This window comes from Triticum urartu, chromosome 2 (assembly GCF_003073215.2).
Source record: "Triticum urartu cultivar G1812 chromosome 2, Tu2.1, whole genome shotgun sequence".
Classification (NCBI taxonomy): Eukaryota; Viridiplantae; Streptophyta; class Magnoliopsida; order Poales; family Poaceae; genus Triticum; species Triticum urartu.
This window is the reverse complement of record NC_053023.1, coordinates 62,898,161-62,910,805: the sequence shown is the minus strand read 5'-3', so window position 1 is coordinate 62,910,805 and position 12,645 is coordinate 62,898,161.

Sequence of the window (12,645 nt, the reverse complement as noted above, 5' to 3'; positions counted from 1 at the left end):
AGTCCCGGTTTGAGACATAAACCGGGACTAAAGGGCATCGCACCCTTTAGTCCCGCTTCGAGTCTCAAACCGGGACTAAAGGTCTAATCTTTAGTCCCGGTTTGAGACACAAACCGGGACTAAAGGGCATCGCACCCTTTAGTCTCGGTTCGTGTCTCAAACCGGGACTAAAGGGCTCAGGTGAACCGGGACTAATGCCTTAGCCGCATGAACCAGGACCAATGCTCACATTAGTCCCGGTTCGTGACTGAACTGGGACCAATGCCCACATTAGTCCCGGTTCGTGACTGAACCGGGACTAATGTGAATATTGCCCTGTGACCAAAGCCCTCTTTTCTACTAGTGCTTATCAGTAGTCGGCTACTCCCTCTCTCGGTTCAACAATGGGCTGTGGTCAGATCATCCATTTTTTTATCCTGGCAGAAGCTGGTGGCTTGATTTAGCTTCAGAAGGCTTGCTCGCTTCATTGGTCTAACTAATATAATTCACTTCAAGGCCCCTTGCCACAAGACTGTCCATTTGACTATTTACGAAGTTACGTTGACAGCCAAGTGGTGCAATTTGCTATCTCCACTAAGGGGCTGTTTGGTTCTAAGTCTAACCATGCCACACTTTGCCAAGAGTCACAAGTTGGCAAGCCTAAGGTCTTGTCATATTTTTTGAGAGTATGTGATGTGGGATCCTAATGTGGCTTGTCTAAGGTGTGGTTTGAACCAAACACCCATTCAAGTTGGTCAAACTTGTCTAACCTTAGATGTGGCAACCTTAGACAAACTTAGTCTCAAGCCAAACATCCCCTAAGCTCAAGAAGCTCTGAGTTTTATAGAGTACACTTGGACATGCATCACATGTATTGATAGTGTCAAAGAACATTTTATATTTTGAGACAGATAAAGTAGTATTTTCCATCTCATGCTATAGACACCAATAATTTTGTAAATACGATAATATTCTAACTTACCTTTTAGAGAAACCGCAGTCTTACACTGCACATTGTGCAGATGACATTTACCCACAAATGTGAAATCTTCTAGAGGGGCATGCAAATGTGGATTATGGAAAATTTGTACAAAGAACTTCAAGAAAAAGACTATTACAATTGTGTCATGTATCAATGCACATAACCAAACTAGAAACCACATCGACCACTGGTAGCGTTGTGACGCTCGCCGGAATAGGCAACAAATCTGCATCATCATCCCATGATCTATGCCAACGTCATAGACAAAAAGGCGTTGAGAGCCGGTGACCAATGCCAAATTGGCCAGCGACGGACCTCCAACCATGTGCTAGGAGCACCATCTTCACACGTATAATCAGCAACCACCATACCATATGGGACCTTAAGCTTGCCACCCCAAGAGAACGGCAGGCAGACGAGACCATCGGCTCTCCGCCGCACCGCCATGATGAGGGAGAGACCGAAGCCACCTTAGTGAATGGTGGGTAGACGAGACCATCGGCTCTCCGCCGCACCGCATGATGAGGGAGAGACCTGAGCCACCTTATTCGAGCAACGCCATCCTCATTGCATTGGTGCTATTGGATGAAGACAAAAGCTTACCCCTATGAACAAACTGGGAAATAAATGGGAGACCGCCCCCTTCCCGCCGCCAGAGCAACAAATGGAGGGGCGGAAACCGCTGCCACGTGGTCGTTCATGAAGGATGAAAGTTGTCGCCTTCTCTCAAAAGGTAAAAGAGAGCGAAGTAGTAGACCTATGGTATGCCTTGTTGTTACTAGTTTTTCAAATACACTCTTCCTTCATGACCATCGGCTACGATTAGGCTGTTCCATGTAAATTTTCTCCTCCAACTCTCCATTTAGGAAAGCTATCCGAACGTCCATTTAATGAACGAGAAGATTGTGTGAAGAAGCCAACGAGAGTAGTACTTGAATGGTGGTCAATCTGGCCACATGTGCATAAGTATCAAAGAAGTCCTCACCTTCTTTTTGGGTATATCACTTGGCTACAAGTTGCGCCTTATACTTTTTAATTGTACCATCAGGACTAAGCTTTATCTTAAACACCCACTTACATCCTACAGGTTTACACCCATAGGAATGATCAGTGATCTCCCATGTCCCTTTAGTCATGATGGAATCTATCTCACTACGCACAACTTCTTTCCAGTAGTTTGCATCACGAGATGCATAAGCTTTTGAAATAGAAGTAGGAGTATCATTCACGAGGTACCCAATGAAATCTTTCACTAAATGAATTTGCGACCCTATGTCTTTTGCCCCTTCTAGGAGCTTCATTGTTATCCTCCTCGCGAATCTTAGTGTGTTTCTGCTTGGAATGTTCCAATGGAACAAAAGGTTCAGGAGCTATCTCTAACCGCTGACTAGATGAGGTAGGCATATCTTTCATAGGAAAAATATCCTCAAAGGAAGTCGCATCAGTCGACTCCATGATTGTACCAACATTCATGTCAAGTAGCTCAGATTTTACCATTAGAAATCTATAGACAATGCTATGGAAAGCATATCCCAGAAAAACACAATCAACTGTTTTTGGTTCAAGCTTATGCTTCTTGGTAATTGGCACATTGACTTTAGCCAAACAACACCAAGTTTGTAAGTAGGAGAGTTTAAAAATTTTCCTTTCACATTCCTCAGATGGGGTAATATCTCTATTCTTCATGGGAACTCTATTAGGACATGACTTGCAGCCATCAAAGCCCCCCCCCACCATTCCATGCAAAGTCCCATTGTGTCTAACATGGCGTTAAACAAATTAGTTAGAGTGCGGTTCTTTCTTTTGGCAACCCCGTTTGACTAGGGAGAATAAGGAGGCTTCCTCTCATGGATTATACCATGTTCCTCATAAAATAAACTGAAATCGTTGGACAAATACTCTCAACCTTGATCCGACCTAAGCCTTTTGATCTTTGATCTTGAGTTGATTCTCCACTTTGGCTTTATAGATTTTAAAGTAGTGTAAAGCCTCACCTTTTGTTTTCAACAGATATAGCATGCAATATCTAGTAGAGTAATCAATTAGAGTCATGAAATATCTTTTTTCAGCTTTTGTCAACACTGTGACGCCCCCGATTTGACCATACACTAATCATGCACGCAAATGTGTACGACCAAGATTAGGGACTCACGGGAAGATATCACAACACAACTCTAGACACAAATTAAAATAATACGAGCTTTATATTACAAGCCAGGGGCCTCGAGGGCTCGAATACAAGCTCGATACACAAGAGTCAACGGAAGCAACAATATCTGAGTATAGACATAAAGTTAGACAAGGACGCCTTAAGAACGCAAACACAAAAGCGACAACGATCGAAGAGGCAAGGCCTCCTGCTTGTGACCTCCTAACTACTCCTGATCTTCGGCGGCCTCCATGTAGTAGTATCCGTCGGCGGTGGCATCTGGCTCCCGGGATCCACCAGCTGGTTGCAACAACCGAAAAGAAGGAAGAAAGGGGGAAATGGGGGTAGCAAAGCAACCGTGAGTACTCATCCAAAGTACTCGCAAGCATCAGATTTATACTAAGTATGCATTGGTATCAAATGGAAGGGTTGTATCTGTGGACTGAACTGCAGAATGCCAGAATAGAGGGGAAGGCCTAGCCTATCGAAGACTAGCATCTTCAAGCAGCTCCAAGCATCTTGCAGCATACAGAAGAGTATAGAATAGCAGTTTATATTTAACAAACATGTTGTAGTATTAACACCAAGATATCCTTCCTCAACTCCCTGCGAGAAAGCAATCTCGGAGCCACATATCCACCACATGTCTCGAGTATCCATTTCTAGTTATATAAGATCAGGATACAAGTCTAAACGTCCATTACCGTGCACACGGTATTCGAATATATAACTTCCTTGCAGGGGTGTACCACGTTACCCAACATGCTCGATCACTCTGGCCAGAAACACTTTCCTGGGTCATGCCCGACCTCGGAAGATCAACATGTCACGGCCATACCTAGGCTCTGCTGAGAGGTCCGCGCCGGTCTACATCCCAAGTGCTCCGGGGTCTTGGGCCCATGGCCCATTGCACTCCGGGTCGTTGCGTGCAGGGTGAATACCAGCACCACCTCGGATGGTCGACGTGATCTGATCGTGTTGCCATGCTGAACTAGACATCTGACAAAGCTTCGTCTAATACTGTGACATCAAGGCCCATAACTATTCTTGTGTGGTGGTTAGTGCGTAAAGCCCAGAGGCCAACTCAGAACAAATACCCAAACCTGTTAGTGCATTGGGTTCTCGCGAAGACGAGTAGAGACTCACGATAATGTGACCCTATCGCCCTGTCTCGTGGACTTTCTGCAAGGGCCCAAAATGCCCGGCCATGCCACGTAGAAAACTCACGGGTGCTCTATGGGCCCGCACGACTTTCACATCAACTCGCGAAAACCCGAGGAATCACCCTCGGTGGATTCCACTCGATGTAATCATCAAGGTGAAGATATGAGGAACTACCCTCGAGGTTCACACTTGAGGTGTTGCACAATAGAGCCGTATCGGGAATGGTGAAGGAGGAACCACGCTTGATGACCATGACCGAATAGCTACACTACAGAGTTATCATCATGAGTGCGTTGTGAGGTATCACCCTCGGCACTCGATTGTAGCTCTGTAGAGTCGAGCAACAAAAGGGGCATGATGTGATGTGAGGTGTCGGGCTATGGTTGTCGATCATGTTGATCGAGTTGTCGATGATGAAGCAGGGGCAACAAGGACAAGGTGGGGGTCACTAATGGATCACTAACCAACCTATACTAAACAGTTTAGGATAAGCAGGTAGGTAACAATAAGTAGGTTACAAAAGCAGGCTATGCATCAGAATAGGAGCAATCTATTACAGTAGCAAAATCTAATGCAAGCATGAGGGAATGGAATGTGCGATATCGGTATGATCAAAGGGGGGCTTGCCTGGAAGCTCCTATGATATGGAAGAAGAGTCATCGTCGACGTAGTCGATTATAGGGGCAGCATCAACAGTGGTCTCAAGGTCTACCGGAGAGAAGAGGGGGAAGAAACAATAAATACAGAGCAAACAAGTGCAATACTATGCATTACATGACAAAACGTGGTGCTAGGGGTGTTCTAACGCAGTGCTACACAATACCGGTAAAGGGGAAAAACATCTGGGAATGTTTTCCTGAAGTTTGGCATTTTCGGGAAGATGAAACGAAGGGGGAAAGTTGCAGGTTCACTATGCTAGGGACGCATGGAAGATGAACGGACTGCGTATTCGAATTCCTCATATTTTTCTGAGCAACTTTCATGTATAAAACTTTTCCATCCGAGTTACGGATTATTTTCTACGATTTTCAAATATTTAAAAATTCTTAATTTATTTTAATTCGAAAATAATTAGTAAATTGCTATGGGTACACACCTTTATATCCATGAAGTGTGCACATCGACTAACATGTGAGTCCAGGGGGTCCCAGTTGAACAGTCAACATTGACTGGTCAATGGGCGGGGTGGGGCCCCCCTATCATACACTAGGTTTAGCTAATTAATCTAGATTTCAACTAATCATGAAATTAGGCTAATTAATCCTAATTAATTAAGTTAATTAATGATACGTCCATTTTGCATCATGATTTTATATCGATATTTTACATTATGTCACAATACTTATGCCTATTCTCTCTTATTTTACAATGTTCACGTAAAGAGGGAGAATGCCGGCAGCTGGGACTCTGGGCTGAAAAGGAGCAAATATTAGAGACATATTCTGCACAGCTCCAAAGTCCTAAAACTTCACGGAAGTTATTTTCAGAATATATAAAAATACTGAGCGCAAGAAGATCCGGAGGGGGGCCACACCCTGCCCACGAGGGTGGGGCGCGCCCCCCTACCTCATGGGCCCCCTAGTGGCCCTCCGATGCCCATCTTCTGCTATATGGAGTCTTTCGATGAGGAAAAAAATCATAAGCCAGCTTTCGGGACGAGACTCCGCCGCCACGAGGCGGAACCAATCTAGGGCTCTGGCGGAGCTGTTCTGCCGGGGAAACTTCCCTCCGGAAGGGGGAAATCATCGCCATCGTCATCACCAACGATCCTCTCATCGGGAAGGGGTCAATCTCCATCAACATCATCACCAGCACCATCTCCTCTCAAACCCCAGTTCATCTCTTGTATCCAATTCTTGTCTCTAAGTCTAGGATTGGTACCTATGGGTTGCTAGTAGTGTTAATTACTCCTTATAGTTGATGCTAGTTGGTTTATTTAGTGGAAGATCATATGTTCAGATCCTATATGCATATTAATACCCCTCTGATTATGAACATGAATATGCTTTGTGAGTAGTTATGTTTGTTCCTGAGGGCATGGGGGAAGTCTTGCTATTAGTAGTCATGTGAATTTGGTATTCGTTCGATATTTTGATGAGATGTATGTTGTCTCTCCTCTAGTGGTGTTATGTGAACGTCGACTACATGACACTTCACCATTATTTGGGCCTAGAGGAAGGCATTGGGAAGTAATAAGTAGATGATGGGTTGCTAGAGTGACAGAAGCTTAAACCCTAGTTTATGCGTTGATTCGCAAGGGGCTAATTTGGATCCATATGTTTCATGCTATGGTTAGGTTTACCTTAATACTTTTGTTGTAGTTGCGGATGCTTGCAATAGAGGTTAATCATAAGTGGGATGCTTGTCCAACTAAGGGCAGTACCCAAGCACCGGTCCACCCACATACCAAATTATCAAAGTACCGAACGCAAATCATATGATCGTGATGAAACCTAGCTTGACGATAATTCCCATGTGTCCTCGGGAGCGCTTTTGTCTATATAAGAATTTGTCCAGGCTTGTCCTTTGCTACAAAAGGGATTGGGTCACCTTGCTGCACTTTATTTACTTTTGTTACTTGTTGCTCGTTACCAATTATCTTATCACAAAACTATCTGTTACCTATAATTTCAGTGCTTGCAGAGAATACCTTGCTGAAAATTGCTTATCATTTCCTTCTGCTCCTCGTTGGGTTCGATACTCTTACATATCGAAAGGACTACGACAGATCCCCTATACTTGTGGGTCATCAATTAATTGTCTAATTAATTAATTATATTTTTATTATACCTTTTTTAAACCTATTTTTTACAAAGGGGCATGGGGCCCTGTTGGCAGTGCCTCAGGAGGCCAGCCGAGGCGGGTACCGGGCGCCCGTATGAGCGAACTCGGGGCGCAAGCGGAGGCCCAAACGACCGGCGAGGCGCGGCTGGATGTGGCGGTCGGCGCGGCCAGGGATGCGCAGGCCAGCGGCCATGCGCGGCGCGGTGCGGCAGGCGGGACTGCTGAGTAGGGCGGCGCGGCGCTAGGAGGAGCAGGTGGTTGCAGGGGGCGGCCCGTGCGGAAGAGCTCCGGCGGGCGTGCAATCACAGGGAGAGGCGGGGCGCAGGCTGGCATAGGGGGGCAGCAGCAGCATAGTAGTAGAGCAAAGCAGCAGAAGTAGCAGTCAGCAGCGTAGCTCGCAGCAGCAGCCATCGGCGGAAGCAGCAGCAGCATAGCACGAGCAGCTGACGGCGAGGAGCGGCGACAGGCAACGGCGGGCCTAGCCGGGCGCGGCGGGGCACGCACACGAACGGAGTGGGGCACGCGCTGGCAGGGGATGCAACCAGAGGCATGCGGGAGCACGAGCTCCGACGGCCTCGCGCATGGGCACAGTGGCTATGGTGGGGGAGCTAGCTTGGGACGAACTAGGGGTCAAGTAGAGGGGGGAATCAGAGGTGAGCTCACGGTCGTTGCAGAGAAGTCTTGGGGGTGACTCGAGGTGCTCGGGGCGGCACAGGTCGACGACGAGCTCCGATGCGTCCGACGGTGGAAGACGACGGTGGAGCGAGTGCTGTCATGCTCCCCGACTCCAGGCGCTTGGCATAGACGGTGAAGAAGATGCCTGCGAGGCAAATGGACAGGGAGGCGCGACGCATGGACGAAGGTGGGTGCGGCTATGCCGGAGCCATGGCGACGGTGGCTCAGTCTCTCACGGGGAAGAAGAAGCGACGCGAGGAATGAAGGGGGAAGTGGCTAGGGTTTGCCCGGGGCTCGGGGAAGACCTTAGATGCGTTGGGGAGCCACGGGATGCACGTCATGTGGCCATCCGCGGCCATGGACGGGGCTCATGCGTCCACGGCGCTCTTGGTGAGCTGTAGGAAGGAGGAGGTGGTGAGGTGGGCTGGGCTCCCAATGTTGACCTAGAGCCTAGTTCACTAGTAGTTTAGGTCTTTTACCTTTTTTGTATTAATTATTTGCTTCCTAATTTGCATTTTATTTGAGCTACTAAATGAGTTTTGTTTAATACAAAACTTGGCACAAAAATACAGCGCAACATTCTGGGTTGCTACAAAAAGTTCCAAAGCATTTGGGAGTGTCCAACTATTTTTAGAAATTGAAAAGGCCAATTTCAAATCCTGCTGGACCACTAAATATATTTCCAAGGGCACTTTGGGAATCCAAAAGAGGTTGGTTCCAACATGACATATATCAACGGATTATTTGCCACACTTTGAACATTTTATTTTGCATGTTTGAGAAATTTGAATATTGGGCTTTAATTTGAATTTGAGTTTGAACAAAGATTTGGATCAAGTAAGGATTAGCAATAGTAATGTGATGACTTGGCATCTTTAACGGGGGATTACTGTAGCTTAATTTTCTGGGCGTCACAATTCTCCTCCACTACAAGAAATCTCGTCCCGAGATTTAAGGGGTGGAATAAGGGGGAAGCTATAATAACGGATGTCTGAAAGGATCGGCATCCGGTAGTGGGTTCGTGCCCCATGGTGGGCGCCAACTGTCGTGGAATTGTTACGGCACATGTCCTTAGTGTGAGGACTTAGTCGCGAGGCCAACGCATCTATGTGGTAGCTTGAGAGGGGTTGGGTGGAGTTGAGAGATGCAACATAAGACAAGGATTTAGACAACTTCGGGCCCCGGGAAACATCATCCGGTAATAGCCCTACATGTTGTTTGTGGCTAGGTCTCATTATGATCATGAAGGAGTCGCCGGTAAGCCGGCTCTCTGTGTCTAGCCCTAGAGATTGTTTCTTCTTACTTGTCCCTCTTTGGGGAGCCCTGCCCCTCCTTATATATGTTGAAGGGGCGGGTTACATGACTAGTCCTAGTAGGATTAGGATTACTCTATTACAAGTGGAGTCCTAGTCTTGCTTCCTTTGTAGGAGAATATTCCTTATGCCTTTCCTCTTAAGCCGGCCCACCATAACATGAGCTGGTCTTCTGGGCCTTGGGCCTTGTCATCCATCTGAAACACCTGCTGGGTCACTAATGAGCCACCAAGATCGGGCGGGTTACCCGTGAGTCGCCAAGCTCCGGGCGGGTCACCAGTGAGTCGCCAAGATCCATCCGGGTCATACATGCAGCCGGGTTACACCACGGGGTATATCCCCGACAGGTAGTTATCTCAAGGAAGGAGATTTTAGAAGCACCAGGAAATGTATCGAGAGTGCTATAAGGAGGTTCAAAAAGTTTCAACCAGGTAGGCATCCAGCGGATGCCTAAAACAAGTGATGATGGGGTTCAGAGCAATGAAGAAAAATGTTGCCTCTGATACCAGAATGAAACATGGTGAGGAAGTTAGCTCGTGAATTACATACGAAGCCAAGTGCAAAGAATGTTTCAGAATCAAGGTTGTACATGAGAGTAAGGTTTTGATCCTATGTAACTGTGGGTTATGGGTCAACCACGTGGGTTAAAAGCATGAAGGGTGCTAACATTTTGCACGATCATGATAGCAAGGAAGGTCAGAGAATATCCTATCAGTTATGTTGGCAACAACGTCGGTACCAAGGGCAAGGGACAAAGAGAACCATTTTCCTGCTCGTTGAACGAGGCGGACCGATAGGAAAAGTTCTCGTCCATCGGTGGTTACCGAAATGTCATGAACAATAGTAACAGGGTCTTACTGACTAGGTTGTACACTGAGGTGTTTACATAAGCATATTAGTGTTACTGCTTAGATCAATTTAATCACAAGAAAGGTTAAACAAAACAATGCAAAGGAAAGTTTAGACTTGAATCAGTTATTGGTGTTTTCGAGTGTCTAACAACTCAGAACCCGTGGAAAAACTGAATCAGGGAGAAATAATAGTTGATGAAGAACTCTGATATGTCTCCTACGTATCTACTTTTTCTCACACTTTTCCTCTAGTTTTGGACTCTAATTTGCATGATTTGAATGAAACTAAACCTGGACTGACGTTGTTTTCAGCAGAACCACCATTTGTTGTTTTTGTGCAGAAATAAAAGTTCTCGAAATGGAACGAAAATTTGCGAGGATTTTTTATATCAATAATAAGATTTACTGGAGCCAAGACCCACCAGAGAGGGGTCCCTGGGTGGGCACAAGCCAGCAGGGCGCGCCCCCTCTCCTGGTGCGCCTAGGTGGGTTGTACCCACCTGCATGGTGGCCCCGCAGACCTCAACCCTGACACTATAAAATCACATATTTCCAAAAAAAACAGGGAGAAAGAATTATCACGATCCATGAGACGGTGCCACCGCCAAGCCCTGTTCTTCCTCGGCAGGGCAGATTTGGAGTCCGTTTGGGGCTCCGGAGAGGGGGATCTTCGTTCTTCGTCATCACCAACCCTTCTCCATCGCCAATTCCATAATGCTCCCCACCGGGAGTGAGTAATTCCTTCGTAGGCTCGCTGGTCGGTGAGGAGTTGGATCAGATTCATCATGTAATCGAGTTAGTTTTGTTAGGGCCTAATCCCTAGTATCCACTATGTTCTTAGATTGATGTTTCTATGGCTTTGCTATACTTAATGCTTGTCACTTTGGGCGCGGGTGCCATGAACTCATATCTGAACCGTTTATGAATTCATCATTATATCCATGTGTTCGATCCGATCTTGCAAGTTATAGTCGCATACTATGTGTTATGATTCGGCAACCCCAGAGTGACAACAACCGGGCCCACTCCCGGTGATGACCGTAGATTGAGGAGTTCATGTATTCACTATGTGTTAATGCTTTGTTCCAGTTCTCTATTAAAAGGAAGCCTTAATATCCCTTAGTTTCCAATATGGACCCCGCTGCCGCAGGAGGGTAGGACAAAAGATGTCATGCAAGTTCTTTTAATAAAGCACGTATGACTATTTACGGAATACATGCCTACATGCTACCTCTTGAGCATGCGTTGGTTTTCCCTTGAAGAGGAAAGGGTGATGCAGCAAAGTAGCGTAAGTATTTCCCTCAGTTTGTGACAACCAAGGTATCAATCCAGTAGGAGACTACATGCAAATGGCCTAGTACCTGCACAAACAATCAATAACCTTGCAACCAACACGATAAAGGGGTTAGCAATCCCTTCACGGCCACTTGCAAAAGTGCGATCTGATAGAGATAATAAGATAAATATTTTTGGTATTTTTGTTGTATAGATTGGAAAGTAAAGATTGCAACATAAACGGCAGCAAGTTGACGGGAAACTAATATGATGTAAAATAGACCCCGGGGCCATAGGTTTCACTAGTGGCTTCTCTCATGATAGCATATATTACGGTGGGTGAACAAATTACTGTCGAGCAATTGATAGAAAAGCGCATAGTTATGAGAATATCTAGGCATGGTCATGAACATAGGCATCACGTCCGTGTCAAGTAGACCGAAATGATTCTGCATCTACTACTATTACTCCACACATCGACCGCTATCCAGCATGCATCTAGAGTATTAAGTTCATAAGAACAGAGTAACTCTTTAGGCAAGATGACATGATGTAGAGGGATAAACTCAAGCAATGTGATATAAACCCCATATTTTTATCCTCGATGGCAACAATACAATACGTGCCTTGCTGCCCCTGCTGTCACTGGAAAAGGACACTGCAAGATTGAACCCAAAGCTAAGAACTTCGCCCATTGCATGAAAGCTCAATCTAGTAGGCCAAACCAAACCGATAATTTGAAGAGACTTGCAAAGATATCAAATCATGCATATAAGAATTCAGAGAAGAACCAAATATTGCTCATAGATAATCTTGATCATAAACCCACAATTCATCGGGTCTCGGCAAACACACCACAAAAAGTGTTACATCGAAGATCTCCAAGAACATCGAGGAGAACTTTGTATTGAGAACCAAAGAGAGAGAAGAAGACATCTATCTAATAACTATGGACCCGAAGGTCTGTAGTAAACTACTCACACATCATTGGAGAGGCTATGGTGTTGATGTAGAAGCCCTCCGTGATCGAATCCCCCTCCGGCGGATTGCCGAAAAAGGCCCCAAGATGGGATCTCACAGGTACAGAAGGTTGCCGCGGTGGAAAAGTGGTTTTGTGGCTCCCCTGGATGTTTTCACGGTATAAGAGTATATATAGGCGAAAGAAGAAGGTCGGTGGAGCTATGAGGGGCCCATGAGGGTGGGGTTGCTCCCTCCTACCTCGTGGCCGCCTCATTGCGTCTCTAACTTCCACTCCAAGTCTCCTGGATGTCGTTTGTTCCAAGAAAGATCCTTGCGAAGGTTTCGTTTCATTTGGATTCTGTTTGATATTCCTTTTCTGCGAAACACTGAAATAGGCAAAAAACAGCAATTTGCATTGGCCTTTGGTTAATAGGTTAGTCCCAAAAGAATATAAAATTGCATATTAAAGCCCATTAAACATCCAAAATAGATAATATAATAGCATGGAACAAT